The sequence below is a fragment of the Lycorma delicatula genome, chromosome 6 (genome assembly GCF_047948215.1).
Source record: "Lycorma delicatula isolate Av1 chromosome 6, ASM4794821v1, whole genome shotgun sequence".
NCBI classification, from domain to species: domain Eukaryota; kingdom Metazoa; phylum Arthropoda; class Insecta; order Hemiptera; family Fulgoridae; genus Lycorma; species Lycorma delicatula.
This window is the reverse complement of record NC_134460.1, coordinates 32,958,414-32,976,810: the sequence shown is the minus strand read 5'-3', so window position 1 is coordinate 32,976,810 and position 18,397 is coordinate 32,958,414.

The window sequence follows — 18,397 nt, the reverse complement described above, 5'->3', positions numbered from 1 at the left end:
TTTTATTTTATTTAACAAAAATAGGGTACACTGTCGAACCTCCATTATAAAGTAAGCAAGTTTTATGGTATACGATCTTTTTAGATCAACTGACAATTTTTCGTAGCGAGCACTGTCTATGTGTATATATATATATATATATATATATATATATATATATATAAGTTACGTTAGTTAACACATGCTTATATTTAACTTTTAATTCCATATAAAATTAAACCAAAAGCTTTTGCTTCAGCTATTATTTCAAATCGATCTTCATTAATTCGATTTATGTTCGTTTTATTATTTTCACTGGATTACGCAAGAACGCTTTTAACTTGCAAAAAGAAACTTGAAGAATGAGCTTATATAAATTACACATAACAGTTTACGTAATTCTTACAGTCGCAACATTTGCCATTTTTTAAATTGAAACAATTAATATTGAGCCGTCCCATTGTGATGAAAAATTAATTTTTGGCATTTCTCGCTTAACGTGAGTAATAAAAGAAAATTACAACCGTGGTTCTTTCAGTAAAACTTTTTTTTTTTTAATTTATACGCTTAGAGATGCGTTGTATCAAAACGTTAAAAAGCGAAACTGGAACAAATTTTAATTTCCTTAATTTTAAATCTGTAGATCCTTATATAATTTTCAAAGATACTTTTATAGTCTGTGTGTATATATATGTAGGGTCTCGGGAGGTGTAGGCCGAACTCAAGGAACCGATTCAGTACATCGAAACAAAAAATTTAAATGTGGATGAGTGCCTTATCTCGCTTCACTTTCTCTCTGCCCGTCATTCTCTCTTCCTCATCACATTCGGCCATTGAGGGGGGAAGCCAGTTGGGGTATTTGTCCAAATTAGTTTTTATTTTTATCTCGATATCCCGAAAAAGTGTATTAATTTGGCCAAAACCTCCCGGGACACACACATATATATATATATATGCGCAACCGTAGACATTTATAGTTAATAAATACTTATAAGTAAAACAAGATGTTTAAGAAATATACAATGCATACATGTATATATAAAAGTTAAGTAACTAGAGGCAAAAAAGGAATCTGATCAAGAAACGATATTGTTACTGTAAGTTGGATTCCAGATGTAATAAACTAAACCGAATTGATTTTAATTGCTTCCACTCTAGACTGATATTTTACTACGCTCAAGAAGGGGATACAGCTGAATAAGTTTATTTTTAAACTGACTGGAATGTTAGAAAACAACTCTGAAGATCAGACTATAAAAAAATGTGATGAATTATACTTTGTTTGACGGACTTAATCAATATGTTGAAATAGATTTCTACAAATAAAAAACCATTAAGACATTATTGACTTATTCGCTATTAAAGGATAATAAACCGATTAATTTTTTTCTAATTAAAAACTAAATTTACAAATATCTAAGATCAGCAACCAGTTCATCAGGGGATCAACACCGCTAAAAAAATCAGTACGCTCTTTTGGTTTATTATACCAAGGGAGGAAAAATTTTAGCAATATATATTTCAACCGATCTACACAAAGTCGTCATCAACAATAATGATTTACATCTCTCATTCGTTCGGCTTCACCGGTTATAGAACCATATACGGAATCCAGACCGGATTCCGTATACGGAATCTGGTATCACGGAATCGATATTTGTTCGTGGTACCACGTGTGTTTTTTGCAATCCCCAGGTACCTAAAAAATTATATCCCAGTCGATACAGCCGATCGATATTTAAACCGGAGTAAGGTAGTAATGGTCCAGACCGCTCGAGGTTAAACAGGAAGTATCCTCATTTAAAACCAGGGAGAGTTCTGCTCTGTCAGAATCACCTCGGTTTAACGTTCTGATACGGCTTATGTCTTGCATCTAAACAGTTCCATATCGGTTAGCGGGTGGTAATCGAATCCGTACGATTGATCGGTCGTCATAAAACTGACGATTTGCAGAGAATCCCGGATCCGATACCCGAGTTTGACTAAAATTATTTTGAATAAGCCATCATCCTACTTCAAGAAAAAATAATTCAAAAAATACATATGTATAAAAACACAATCCCCGATCAAAGAACTATTCAGCAACAGCATTATGCGTTAATGTTCTGTAATATTAACGTGAAAAATCATTGACGCGTTCCATTACACGACGACTATTTTACCGTAATCGAAAGATATTACACTTATAATTTAGCATAAAACGCGGAAATATTCAAAAGTTTTCTTTTTAGTTTAATTAAAATTATGAATCTCTAAAATTAACATGGAATAAATATTTAAACGTAACAATTATTTGGATCGGCAGAACCTTAATTACGATTATACAACGGTATAATTCATATAAATTTAAATATCCTACGTGTTTAATCGGCCGACACGCTGAAACAATGTAAAAAATATTCGATGAATTAGACGTATCCATTTTTCAAAATAAATTAAGTTTTATTACTGTTAGAATATGCCCCGACATTACCTTCTCGCTTAATAGAAAAAGGTTTCAATACAGTTTATCACTGTTGATTTTATAACGACTGAATACGGTTAAAAGATAGTCCGGTCGAGAGAGATTTAAAAATGTTAACAGAACAAAACGCGTTAGCAGTTAGTGTTAAAGATAATGAGCAGTAAATTACATAAAAACCATTATAGAATATAAAATTAACATTTTAAGTGAAGTTGATGCTTACGAGTTCAACATTGTAAATCGACCGATGTTATTTTTTATTATTATTATTATATATTTTATTAATACTTTTTTCTTTTTTAATTTCACGTTCGGTGGAAGTAACACTAAATCGAGCTACACGCTAGAAAGTAATAATAAGGTGTACCAATAGTTGTCACTTCATTACCGGCTCGACCCGGCCTGTGGCTAGTTTTTCGGCCACTTGATTTTAAATCCAGATAAACGCAGCGACTTGAGTTAGACAGTCGTATAAAGGAACATAAGTTCTCTACGTAACGTTACCGTCGGGAACGCGATTTAAGATCCCTAATAAACAACGGTAGTATACCTTCTTCTATCTTTCTTTCTTTCTTTTTTAAATAACACTAAAAAAAAATTACTTCGGCTTTATAAAAAAAATTAAGTTCATACGGGTTTATTTAGTATCGAAAAAAGTTTTTATATCTTTAAACGACATACGTTTTAGAAATTATTGTATTCAAATATCGTATTACTGCGTACCTTGTTATTAAAACGTCATTATTACTCTGCAGACAAAAAGAAAAATACAAAAATTTAGAGCGACGTAGTAATTATATTTAAAATTTAGGTAATTCTGAGCAATTATTCCCAAACCTCAACTTTTCCCTTATTGCAATATGTTACTGGTATTGTATATGATTTAGAGGTCAACTTCAAGACGAAAAGAAGAGAAAAAATTTGCCGGAACGTTCATAGATAACGTGAATGAGCAGTTGAAGATAACGAAAAGGGCAATGTCCATGTTCGGTTATGAAATAACCAAATAAATAAATACATATATATATATATATATATATATATATATATATATATATATATATATATATATACATAAATTTATATAATAAATAAATCTAAAAGTATAAATATAATCGAACCAAACTTAACCTACACTCGCTTCGCTCGCTGGTCAAAGTTAGCGAGAGAAGCGAGTGTAGGTTAAGTTTGATTTATATATATATATATATATATATATAATATTTTTTTATTAATTTTATTTCATTTTTTTATTATTGAATTATTATTTATTGTAAGCTTTTTTACAGGGGTTAATAATTATTAATAAATCAATATATTTAAATAAAAAAAAAAAAGGTAAACAAAAAAGGAGATGAAGTCTGATTCGAACGATGTGCCTTCCCGTTGTAAGATCCAAATATTTCATTAATTAAAATTTGATTTGGCTGTAACTCTGGAACCAATGAAAAAAAGTACTTATGATAAATCGTAGAAAATCTCCCAATGAGGGCTTATTACTGCAGTTAAAAAAAGTCCCAAATCCAATTTTTTTTGGATTTTAGGCTTTTTGTACTCTTTTGGTCCAGTTGATTACAATCAAACGGAGAGGTGCATAACTAGATGTTACACCAGTCCTCTTTCATTTTCTGTTTAGCCTCCAGAATCACCGTAAGGTATTACTTCAGAGGATGAAAGATGATGACATGTATGAATGTAAATGAAATGTAGTCTTGTACAGTCTCAAGTCGACCATTCCTGAGTTGATCGGTTAATTGAAACCCAATCGCTAAAGAACACCGGTATCGATGATCTAGTATTCAAATCCGTATAAAAGTAACTGCCTTTACTAGGACTGGAACGCTGGAACTCTCGACTTCCAAATAAGCTGATTTGGGAAGACGAGTTCACCACTAGATCAACCCGGTGGGTTACATCAGTTCTAAATTCAAAATTTCAACATCCTACGGCTAATCGTTTTTGAATTATGCGAGACACATACACCCTACAGACGTCACGCCGAAACTGATCAAGAAGTATATATGGATGATCAAAATGGATATTTCCGTAAAAATCTGAAAACCGAAATTTTTCGTGATCACAATACTTCCTTTACATTGTACAAGGAAGTAAACATGAACAAGTAATACAAATAATTAGTACGATGTTAAGAAAAAATTTCAGATATGAAAACGAAATAAAAACAAGAACAGTAATGGATAAGGAAACGTTAAAAAACAGTTACCGCGTAGTAAGATGGAGTTCGACTCAAAGAACCTTCTTGGAATGCAATGTTACACAAAAAGGATATTCTGTAAGGATCTGAAACGTTGATGTTAAGAAAAAGGAATGACTGAAGGCATTTGAAATTTTCGTACGGAAAGAATTGAGGAAGATTAAACAAAATGAGAAATGAAAAGCTAATTAGGAGAGGAACTAGAAATAAAAGCTTAATCGGAACAATTCAGAATAGGAAAGATAACTGGCTGGGACATTATCATGTGAGGAGAAAGATCGATTAAACAATGTTAGAAGAATCAGTTGAAAATACAAAAAAGTGACCGAAAAAGAGTAAAACTTACAAACGATGAAAAAGGAAATGAGATAAATCAGGAATACAGAAGTTTAGTGATGAGCAGAGGAGAAGAGACGAATACGGTGCAAGAGACCCGTCTGAGAAGAGATTATGTTTTACAGTACAAAGTTTACTTATCTTTACAAATAAGCTAGCGAAATTAGCCATTTTCGTAAATTTAGATTTAATATAAATTTTTCAATACAGGTTATTGAATGGAGGAGACTTTTCTATAATTATTTAAAAATACTTTTTTTCTCTTCTCTTTTTCTTCTTCTCCCCCGGGCCGGATCCTGCAATTAAGTATTACACAGCCCAGGGGAGTGTCCTTTATTCTAACGGGCCTCCACGTCTCGGCCCGCCGTTCGGATCTCACTTTGCGCCCGCCTCAAACTTATTTAAAAATACTTATGTCTTTCCGAAGCTGCAAATCAGTCACTGATTTTGCATTCGGGTTTCTTGTACAATTTTATCGCATATCACTCTGTATATCTAGTAAAACTAAAAAAATCCGACTTAAGACTCATTTTAAAACACAGCTGTTAAGGAATTCTTTGTCGAATTGATGATTAAGTCCCTATATTATTCAGTTGTTTTGAAGTGCAACGAAACGACCGACCCGTTTACCAAGAGGATATACAACGGTAAGCGCCACCTAGCGTTTTTCTAACGCGACTCTGTGGTTAAAGTGAATCAATCGGTAATTCAAACGATTCGAAGTTGCATTGTTATAAGTTTGTTATAACGAAGCTTGTCAGACGAAGCAGGTTTTCTTAAGATGTTATTATTTCGGTTTATTTCTTTTATTATATTTTTTTATATATCTTATATTTCGTATTACTTCTATTTATACTTTTTAACTAAACTCGTGCGAATTTTAGGTTAATTTAATTAAATTTCAGTAATTAAATCATTGGAAAATTTGAAATAAAGAAATTGACAATAAATTTATAATAAGATAACAGAAACATTTTCATTTTTATATTGTCACAAATTTGTTCACCAATTTCAACAGATTATCTTTATTTCCAAAATCAGATAGATATTGTAACCCAAGTTAAACGTAACTACACGTCACTCGCTACTCGTAATTAAAGAATGACTTAATAAACGATTCTGTAAAAGAAGAGTGTGTGTCTACGACCTTACATTTATCCTGAGCATCAGTTTATTTCACTTTTATACTGTATAGTTTATTTGCACATGGACCATGAGCTATCAGAAACATTAAACCTGGATGTAAAAAAGAATTATGGAAGATGATGATCTATGATTAGGAAACATATGATCAAATGTATGGAAGTACTCCAGACAGTCACAATATGTTAACCGACTTAAAACGGCAACCGTATAGTAAGTCGAATTTAGTCGTTAAACATTTAACCCACCGGGTTGGTCTAGTGGTGAACGCGTCTTCCCAAATCAGCTGATTTGGAAGCCGAGAGTTCCAGCGTTCAAGTCCTTGTAAAGCCAGTTATTTTTACACGGATTTGAATACTAGATCGTGGATACCGGTGTTCTTTGGTGGTTGGGTTTCAATTAACCACACATCTCAGGAATGGTCGAACTGAGAATGTACAAGCCTACACTTCATTTACACTCATACATATTATCCTCATTCATCCTCTGAAGTATTATCTAAACGGTAGTTACCGGAGGCTAAACAGAAAAAAAGAGAGAGAAAAAAAAGAAAAAAAGTCGTTAAACATTTACGCGACTGCACGGTTCGTCTGCGGTTTAATAAATTAAAGTAAAAGGAGTCAATTTTTTCGAAATGAATGAATCCATTTACTCTAGAAAAATGAATGAATGCAAATTTCATTTGTTTAAAAAAAAATCGGATATGGAGTCCTCATGACTTCTTTGTATGCCTATTAAATTACGTATATTTTTTATTACATATTTTTTGTTGTTATTATTAAATTATTATTTATTGTAATTTTTTTTACTATCAGAGGTTAAATCAGTACAATTAAATTTAAAAAAAGATGTGCCTTACCCTTCTAAGATACAAATATTTCATTAATCAAACTTTTATTGGGATATAACTCTGGAACCAATAAAAATAAGTACCACTTACGATAGATCCTTGTAAAGCTCTCAATAAGGGATTATTACTGTAGTTAAGAAAAAGTCCAAAATCCAAATGTTTTGGATTTTGGACACTTTTGGCCCATTGCAATCAATAGGGAAAGTGCACAACTAGATGTTACAATAGTCCAAAATCCAAAATTTCAACATTCTACGGCTAATCGTTTTCGAGTTATGCGAGATACAGACGTCACGACGAAACTAGTCAAAATGGATTCAGGGATGGTCAAAATGGATATTTCCGTTGAAATCTGAAAACCGAAATTTATTGCGATTACAATACTTCATGAAATAAATGCATTACTAGATTATTTTAATGCTTAAATTCGTTTACAATATTTTTAAAAATTACATCAAACGTATAAGTTTATATATATTACATTTCTCTTAAAAGTGTTCTTTCATTATTTTATAGAATAAATAAATCAATTTAAATTACAACGAGCAATTTTTATAATTTAAATTAAATAGTAACTTTAAATTTCGAAAATAAAAATAAATTTTCATTTTCCCGTCATAAATGTACATCCGACGAGTTAGAATTTCTTTTTTTTTTTAATGAATATAATTTTATAAGACATACATCAAATATTCGAATTACGAGGATTTTCGTTTATCCGGACTATTTTGAGGCCTATTTAATCCGGATAAAGGGGTTTTATTGAATATACACGTAATTTTTTTTTCAGAAAATAGTTATAGCAGGAAATCGGAATTGATTGATACGTTACCGTGTTTCATGAACATGTCAGATAATTAGCTTTCTGTTATCAGATTACAAAACGATTTATGAGGTAGTTGAAATTAAATTAAAACAAGTCTTGTTCGCCCAGCTATGCTATATGAAACTCTGTGTGTATGTGTGTGTGTTTATTATAGCCAGAGCATATCGTTGTCACGTTTAGACATGAAATCGCAATCCGACCGAAGTGCATGAGCCCAAACGCAACGCCTAAGGCCAACAAGTCGACCAACAAACCCATTACATCGAGACGTAACTAATTTTAAATCGACCAATATTTTAAATCAATTAATAATTACCCCATATCTAACCCTTTCTTATATTTCGTCTTTATGGTAGTGTATATGCCCTTACCTAATTATCCTCTAGTAACTCAGCATATTTTATTATCTCATAATCGGATTAAAGAATAGACACAGAGTTCAATATAGCTATACGTACAATACCAAAGATGTAATTAAGTTTTTTCTTTTTTTAAATTTTAATTAATTTTGTTACAATCAAATAAAATTAGAAGAAAATATAAATTGTGTTTAAATTAAAAAAATTACACATTTTAAGTTATGTAAATTCTCCATATATTCGATGAAATTTATTTATAATGAAAAATAAAACAAAATTTCAGATACTAGCCGGTACTAATCGATAAATTGAACGAGTTCCTATTCTCAAAGGGAGTTATAAATCATCAAAAACATGAAAATTTTATAAGAAATTTTAAGTTATTTTCAAAACTTTTACATTTATCCGTATGAAAATAACAAATATCTATAAATTTTATTACGAAGTAATCCAGATTTATTATTTGTCTCTTAAATAAATTTTCGCCCCGATTTAATCCAACAAATGAGATCCAATATCTCATTCCCCTACAATCATTCTTTATGTTAACGAATACCTAATAAGCAATCAAACCCTTCGATCTGTAAACGCTACAAAAAAAAATAAATTGGTAAATTAAAAAAAGTGTATAAATATAAAAATTAAAACAATTGTCCCCTAACCTTAACGGGTTTAATCCACCTGAAATAGGGCAAACATTACTCCTGACATGAAAAATCTACAAAAAAAAAACTTAAAAAGGGTATTTTTATTGTTTTTCTTACTTTAGAAAGAAGAAAGACCGACGTTGAAGACTAAAATTAAAAGTTTCCCGTTATTTTTTAAACCTTTACCCCGAAATTTAAGATTACTTAGAATCATATTCCATTCTATTCACCTTCGGAAACGTACATTTTCATTCCTTTTTTTATAATTACACGAAAGTTTAAATTTCTTTTAATATCTGTAACGATTATCGTTTCATAAATAAATAACAAAGCAATCAACATTAATTAATTCCACATACAGTGTTAATCGTTTACTGTAATCATGGATAAAGTTATCGGATTCACCAGTTAGGTTACCGTTATCATTTTTGCTCCCTGTATTAAGCGAGAAAGTGAGATCGTAGACGTGTGCTTAACAGAAGAAAAAAAAAAAAAAAAAAAAAAAAGTGTGGCCTTAGGACATGACCACAGACGAGTACGAAGACTGGACGGCGTTAGATGAATATGTGACGGTCAAAATCACTAAAAAGACGTTTGTAAAACATCGCTTCTATAGGGTGATTCAAGGAAACGGGAAATTTTGAAAGTTGTGTTGGTAGCCGTGAGCGATTGGTACCACTTGATAAGTGGCGCCAGCCTCTCTAACCTAACCTGCCATTTAGTTGTCATGGATCCTTGGAGTGGTGCGCAACGTGCATTTGCTATCAAAGCGTTTTACAAAAACAATGACAGTGTGGAGGGAGCGTGTAGAGAATTTCGCCGTCATTTTAATCTGGGACGGCACGACCGTGTTCCATCAGCACATGCAATTAAAACATGGATATCTAATTTTGAGGAAACCGGTTCGGCAATGAAAAAGAAACCTCCAGGCCGTGAGCGAACCGTCCGTACATCACAGAATGTTCAAGCTTTACAAGATGCTGTCACACGAAGTCCTCATCGGTCAATCCGTTGTCTATCAGCATCTTTACAATTGCATAGTTCAAGTGTTCGAAGAATGTTAGTGAAGGGCTTGCAATACCATCCATACAAGTTGCAGATCGTCCAGGAACTGAAACCGAACGATGCAGTTGTGCGAACACAATTCTGTAATGTAATGCTTCAGAAGATAAATGATAACGAAGAGTTTGTTCACGAACTGTGGATGTCAGACGAAGCGCACCTCAGTGGATTTGTTACATGCAAAATTTCAGATACTGGACACAAGAAAATCCTACGCAGCTACACCAGCGTCCGTTGCACAGCCAGAAAGTGGCCGTGTGGTGTGCTATGTCATCTTACGGTGTTATAGGCCCTTATTTTTTTAAGGACGACAACGGTCTTGCGATTACAGTGACGTCGACTCGTTACGTAGCCGTGCTTGAAATCTTTGTTGTGGAACAACAAAAGAGATTTCCACCGATTTTTAACACAGTCTGGTTTCAACAAGACGGAGCAACGTCACATACTGCACGAATATCGATGGCAGCTGTACGCCGATTGTTTGGATAACGTGTCATTTCACGAAACGGTGACATTAGATGGCCTCCCAGTTTGCCTGATCTCTCAGCTTGCGATTACTTTTTGTGGAGTCACCTTAAAAGCAAAGTGTTCCACAGTAGACCTGCTACAACGGAAGAACTGAAGGCAAAGATCCGAGAAGCAATTGGGGAAATTCCAATTGAGATGTTACGTCAAACCATGAACAATTTAACGAAGAGACTTCGTGAGTGTTTACGAAGAAGAGGAGGTCACCTGCAAGATTTCATCTTTAAAAAATAAACTAAAATGTATGTATCCTAAAATGGCAACATTTGTACAATTACATGAAATAAAATTCATTTTCTAAAAAAAATTTTCCATTAACGTTATTTAATTTTTTTAAATTACCCGTTTCTTTGAATCACTCTGTATAAAGCGACACAAGAAGAATCGGATGGAGTAATTGATGAAGAAATTCTACTGTTAAGCCCCTCCCCACCTGTTAACCGACTTACTCGGGACCGACGGGTAGTCGGTTAATCGCAAAAGTCGGTTAAACTGAAGAATTTTTTTTTATGAATAGGAGATACTGTGGCGGTATCTTTTGTACAATACTAAGTAATATTTAAGCTTTCGTACTAATATTGTAACAATAGCGTGGCATTTTTCATGCGCTGCAAAGATTCCATTTCCATATCCCACGAGCTTCAAGCTAATGTGGCGAGATCATTAAGCAAAAAAAAAATTGAAGGTCCTACATCAGATATACTTATAACCCTGTTGTATATAATAACCCTATTAGAACTAAAGGGTAAAATATGAAGGGTACTACCCGTTGATTCATAGGTTGGATTAAGGATGTTACACAAGGCTGTAGAAATTGAGCCCTAATGTTGCCTCTAAAAACTCGTCGGAAGAAGTACGACACGAAGCATCGTCTACGAATAGTACAGCTTTTTCAGGTAAATTTAATTTTCTTAGTTTTGTTTTACTTTAGGAAACGTTTATTTAACGTTTCTTTTGCGATAAAATCGTTCTTTAAATAACGAAGCACTCATCCGTGCATTTTTTGTGCAGTGTAATACACCGGTAACGTCTTTTTATTAATGTTTTTCAGCGCTCTCGGATTTTTATACTTTTCTAATGAAAAAATGGAAGTTTACGAGTACCACTTGAATTACAGCAGACGATTATAGTTACCCGTTCTTTTGATTTTTAATATCCTGGAACAGCGTTTGCATCCCGAACGGCTATCGTTTTATTTGGTAGCAACTTATATACGAGAACCGTCTCGTCCGCATTATACAGTAGACATTATACAGTTATTTAGTAACTAAGATTTTTTTTATAGATGCTGTTTTTTATGAAATTGATAAAATTTTCCGCTGCAGCGTGGCGTACAGATAATTTTACGCCAGATAAACTTAAGGTATGGACTTCGTAACGCTTTTTCCAACGATGTAACCGTCTTTCACTTGCGGTAAAGGAGTCGCTAATAGTGCTGAACCATTTGCTGCAGCTATTTTTCCATCCAGAATAAATGGTCTTTTCTTTTAATAGAGGTCCGCCCGCGCCGATAGGTGTTCCTCGTTCTCTTTTTTTGAAGGAACCGCATCCACAGCGCTAAACTAACAGATTTTTTAAGGTACACCTTGATTGTAGAGTCGCTTGGCTGCGTACAATATGCTTCAAGCTGAGAACAGTTTCTTTCCCAATCTTCAATCGTTGTTTCACCGACACCTAAATCTAATGCCGCTGATTTTACCGACTGACCTTTATATAATTTTTCTAACCCTAGTTTAGTTTAGTTTCAATCGAAACTACAAATTTTCTTTTGCTACTCATAACTGTAAGTACACGAAAAAGTAAACTGTACGAAATTTTAAAAAACTAAAAAAATTTAATGTACGTGAACTAAAATTAAACGTACAATTTAATGTACGAGAACAAAATTTTCTACGCACTGTGTGTCCGTTACTTAAAAGGCGGTTATTTTTCATAATGCTATAACAAGTACTATATAAAATAATTTTTCAATCTATAGACATTACTTTATGTTATACCATTCATAACGCAACCGATGTAATGATTTTCTGAGACTCCACTTAGAGATTATAACGCAGTTATGACATCACCATATTGAAGAGATTTTTAAATAAAACCGCTTAATGCAGTGGTTCCCAAACTTTTCCGAGTCGCGGCGCCATTTCTCAATTAAAATTTTTCCCTACGTCCTACCACTACCCTAAGTAAACGTATGACTACTCGCAAGTAATAGATAAAAATAAATAAAACTCGTACATCTCCATTATCTTTTTTACTTTATTAACATTAAATTAATAATTATAAATGTCTTGGTTCAATTAATTATAAAGTTTTGCAATATTTCTCGGCTCCCCGGGGCGCTAAGGCGCACAGTTTGGGAATCACTGGCTTAATGTATTGATGTTGTGAAATTAATGCGAGAAATAACAGTGTAAATTGTTTGTTTATGTTTAGACTGACTGAGAAAATGTACGAGTCAAAGCCGGTGTCATACAGTAGTGTATAGAGTCTACGTGTGTACCGTATTTTAATTTCATAAAAATCTTTGCCTGTAGGCCTAATTTTTATCGCACATACTAATACAGTACTGTACTGTATAACATAATCACATTAAATCGTATAACCAAATTATAAAAAAATAAATTGAAAAATTGTTTTATAAAAAACAAGAGGGTCGTTTAACCCGAAGAGTCGGTCAAACGGTTATTTTAGGAGGTTCGGCGGTTAATCAGGAGAACCGATTAAACGGGGGACGGATAACAGGGGGATTACTGTAGTATTGCCGTTACGAAGTGTTTCCAGATGGTAGCCGTTTTAACGGTTTATCCGGATTACTTTCCTTGCCGATATTCAACTTTACTACTATCGCCAAACCGTTGGTCAGATCGAATTCAGAAACCGTTGAAATTATATTTTCTATTAAAAAATCCGTCTTTCTCGTTATCTTTTTCGGTTATTGAGAAAAGTAGCTTTAAATGTGTCAAGGTGTACGGCGCACATTCCTTTACACTTGCCCTTTACTTCAGCGGGCGCCTCCAGAGGCGCCACTGTTTCCACTAGTTTCCACTTAAACTTGCTTTTTCTATTACAATAAATATGTCACAAGGGCAGAAACTTCAACTGGCTTAACTTGAAGATAATATTTCTTGCACGGACAACTGTATGCGGCTAGCTCCAGTCTCCAAGGAAACAATCTGTATGCAATACGTACACTCCAGACAGATAGCTGTAGATAACGTCCACAAGTCCTTTCTTTAGAATACTTCGTTCACAAACTGTTTCACAAAAAACATGCATCCTCACAGCGTTTGTCTGGTACCGTTAAGAACCGTACAAAACACTTTTACCCGTCCTTCGCACGAGTAACCAGCTTTAACTACTATTTTTAAGATGGGAGTTGACTATTCTGAAATCCCCATACTTCAGAAAGTTTCGAGTTGATTGACCGTACTGTTTCTCTGAAGACATACAATACAGTGATAGGTTTTTTTAATAAATTGAACGAACAGGTTTTAATTGTTATTTATCAGTATTATTCCCACAAGGATGAGGATAATGGATACAGTGACAGACTAGATCTAGCTAGATCAAAATGTCGGCTAAAACTCAATATAAAAAAATCACAATTGTCGTTAACGAAAATTATACTAGCACATTTTTACGTTCACACTGAATAGAATTAAAAAATTCAGGTATTTTTTAAAATGGTTAAATTCCTTTTATTTAAAAATAATAAATAGATAAATAATATTACTCGTATATTAATAATTTTATTAATTTAAAAGTGGTGATAATGTGTATAGATTTTAACAAAAAGTTTTAAAATTTAAATGTACATAAATGATTTCGGTAGTTTGAAATTTTAATGACATATGCACCTTGTATGCATCCCAAAAAATGCGAGTTAATTCTTAGTTTTATAAAATTGAAAATAATATGATAACGATTTTGAAATATCTAACGGGTAATCCTACATATTAAGAAATATATTGTACAAATAATTGAAACTCTCTAATTCTGTAAAGCGTTAAGAAATCCCTTCGTTAAATAGCAACGTATGTCAATTTAACGAAAATTAAATTCCAAGCTTACTCGTAAAAAAAATCGTAATTATAGTTCAAGGTATAATTAGGAATTACAAAATTTTGGCTAATTTCCAATTATAAAAAAATTATTCGTAAACAGTGGTTTATTTTAGCACAGTAATATAACTTCGTATATGTTTTAGTTCTATACAACATATATGATTTATTTCCCAAATATACAACATATTTTGTTTACACATTCGCACAGAACTACAGTATGTCCTTTTTTGGCATTCTTTTTTATTATGTTTCAGTCACGCATTGAAATTTATGAACGGCCTTAACATAATAAAACTAATAAACGTCGTGTATTAATAAAATATTTGTGGAAACGACGTAATGTGAAAATAAATTTATACTTTATCCTATCCATTAATAGATTTCTTTTCTGAAACCTATTTAAGAGATATTTTATGTTTCCCAATTCGTTAATTAATATGAAAAGTTATTATTACGATCTACCATAAATCACATAATAATGAAAGAAAGTACGAGCTGTCTACTGCTAAATACAGTTTAGCATTTTCATAAAAATTTCGTATCACTTTTCTGAACAACATACACTCAAAAAATAAAAATAAAGCCAAAAAATATATTAAAATTTTGTCATGCTTTTCTATAATTAATCATTAAAAAAACATTTGTTAAAGCCAGTATCAGAAACATTTAGCTGCGTCTCGGAACAGTTTCTAAAAACTTCTCATCTCAAAACTGCCCGTCAAAGCCGATAAACTTTGTTGATTATTAATTATTTATCGGAAAGGAAAATTTTTTCATAAAAAAACAAACGAGCTTAATAGTTTTTACGTAAAAACTTGTTTCTTTTGCTTTACTATTTACTGGAAAGCGGTCTAATGAATTTATTACTACTGGAAATCCACGAAATAAAATATAAATAAATATGTATTGCCGGAACAAAAAATAAAAAGATTATTACCAGTAAAACTTGGATTAATAATAATATTTCAAGCGGATGCAAGGGTTTATCAGCAGTATTTCAGAACGGTTCTATGTTATGCTAATGTTTACTTACATACGTTTCCCTTTACGCAGTCGATAAAGCAGTTACGAGGAACGTTCAATAATTAAAGAGACAAATGACGGTAGAAAAATTACTGTTAATTCAATGACTATGAAACACACTTGTTCAATGTTAAAACTACTTTTCAACATAATCTACGATTACATTTAGGTACTCGTTCTGTAGAATTTCTTGATTCAGTAGTAAAAAACTGTTCGGCTCGGTGCCTGAACCATTTTTTACCGCTCATTGTTGAGAAAATTGGTGCGCACGTAAAAACTCTTTGAAAGGACCAAACAAACAAAAATATTTAAGGTACGAGATCTGTACTATACGATGGATGTAGTAACGCCTTCCTACCGGACTTCTGAATAGCTTTCCGTATTATGGAAGCAGGCGTTATCGTGCACAAAAATTACAACTTTTGAAAGAGAACAAAGAGTTTCCTTCTAATTACGGGTTTCATTTTATTTTCTATCCTATTGCAATAGTAATCGCTGAACGCCGTTCTTCAACAAAAAAGAACGCAATAATTGGGTCTTTATAACTCTAAAGACACTGTTACCAACACTTTTACCTGCTTACGCGAAGGTTTTGAAATTACACTGGCGGGCGAACTAGTATATTTCCATTCCATAACTTGACGTATGGATTCCGTATCAAAATGAAGGATCAGAATTTAATCACAAGTTATTATGAGATCTAAAAAAGAATTACCTTCCGTCAAAAGCAATGGTCAACTTGTCAAAGTATCGTATAAATGTGAATTCGAGCGTCTTTGATTTTGAGTCGACCTCCTCGGAATCAACCTCAAATACGTTTTGCGGTAATTAAGTTTACGGATAATCTTCCCCGTATAACTGTTAGAATATGCGGTACAGTTATAAACCCGTTGGCCTCAGTTAAGTACCTAGGAGTACGGCTGAACTGTAGTGTGAAATTTACGACCCGTGTTCTTAAAACTTCCGAGAAAGCAAAAAAGATGACAACGGCACTCACCAAGCTCATGCAGAACCCAGGGAACTAAGGTCGTATAAGTGGAGGCTCTTGACTACAATAATCGATTCAGAGGTCGCATACGCTACTCCGGTTTGGTGTAGAGCATTGGACGTCTCACAAAACAAAAGAACGTTAAATGGGATCTAAAAGAGGATGGCGGTACGAGTTGTCTCGGCCTGTAGAACAGTGTTCAGCGAGACGGTCTTCCTGGATGCAGGCGTACCTTCGATGGATTTAAAAATACGAGAGCGAGTAGACAGACGGATGGGCACCTAAAGAAGCAAACCTGGGATGCGATGTCGGAAAGGTGGCAAAACAGATCGGATGAGGCTAGATCTGACCGCTGGACGTATGGAATAATCCCAGATGCACGTAGGCGGGTCTGTCGGGAGCACGGGGAGGTCAACCTTTAGCTCACCCAGCTACTGACAGGCCGTGGAGCGTTCAGTGCCTACCTGGCGAACAGGAAAGAAGAGAAGACACCGGGTGTGTATATGAAGGCCTGGAGTATATACTCGGCACATTTTTTCAGTACGACAGGTGGGCAGAGTAGAGACAGCGGTGTACAGCGGTCACTGGGCGGTTGGTTACAGATAATTTGGTCGATGTACGTCTTTACAACGAAGAAAACTGAAACTCTGTTGCAGAAATGAGCAGAGAGCAGTACTATAGCAGAAGATGATGGATGAGTGATAGAAAGAAGAATAAGAAGGTGGTAGAATAAAAGATTTTCCGAGTGTAATATTTTCTACCTTCTTTATCAATTTTTTTTTTTTACATTGTGAATAATATGACAATATATATATATATATATATATATATATATATATATATATATACACACACATCATTATAAGTATGTTGTGTTTGTTTAACCAGAGCAAAGAGGCAGCTGGGGGCCTTAGGGGTCATCACTGCTGCTGATGTATCCAAGATTCTTCGACCCAGCCAAAGATTCCCTTAAGTGTACAGCATGGTCTGAGTAATGCCGAAAGGCGGGTATCAAGGCATGTTATATAAGGGGGAAGGGTTTGTAGTCAGTGGGAGCCCGACACTTACCGTCTGCACGGGCAGACGGCGGCTGGAAGACAAAAAAAGAAGTTTATGGATAATGAATTTGATAGTCCTGACATTACAGTACAAATTTCACCGATTTCCCAATTTTGATGCATCTTCTTCTTGAGAATAAGATTTTTAATGCGATTTTTGCAAAATGTCAGTCGAAACTTTCACTTGTCTTTCGCTACGATGAAAATTAGTAACATTTGTACCGGATTTAAACCGTTCAATCTATTCATAAAAAATTGCTCGGTTTACCTAGTACAATTTTTTTACCACTCTATTTTAACAACCGCGAGTGAATTTCGACCGGTTTTACAGTTTTAGAAATTAAAAATATAATCACAGCATGCTGTTCTTCCACGGTACACGTTTCAAGCAGAGCCGACATTTAAAATAAACAAAAGAACTTATAATAATTGAAATTCTTTTCCAACAGTTGGTATTTTCTCTCAGGTATACCAACCTGAACATCATACTGTTTCAGTTTAACTCATTAAACAGATTTTACAATGTCGCCGGCTGCTTATTTTTATTATTATTCAACGACCCTCATATTTAATCGATAGCTTTTCAAATACGACTTATCTCCGTACTGAAATATAAATAAAAATACTGATGTAATGATTTCCTGTTTTCTGCGCTGATGATTGTAAATCATTGCTGCTTATCGAAGGATGTATATTTTTTAGCAAACGCATCCATCTGCCAGGTAATCCATCTACCTGGCAGATGGATTCCCTAATTAAATTATTGAGAAAGTCTTTATCGATGGTGGCTCTCTATTAACCAGATAGAATAATCGTGTGACTTTTGTAGACCGATATTAATCGGTGAAATTGGTTTTT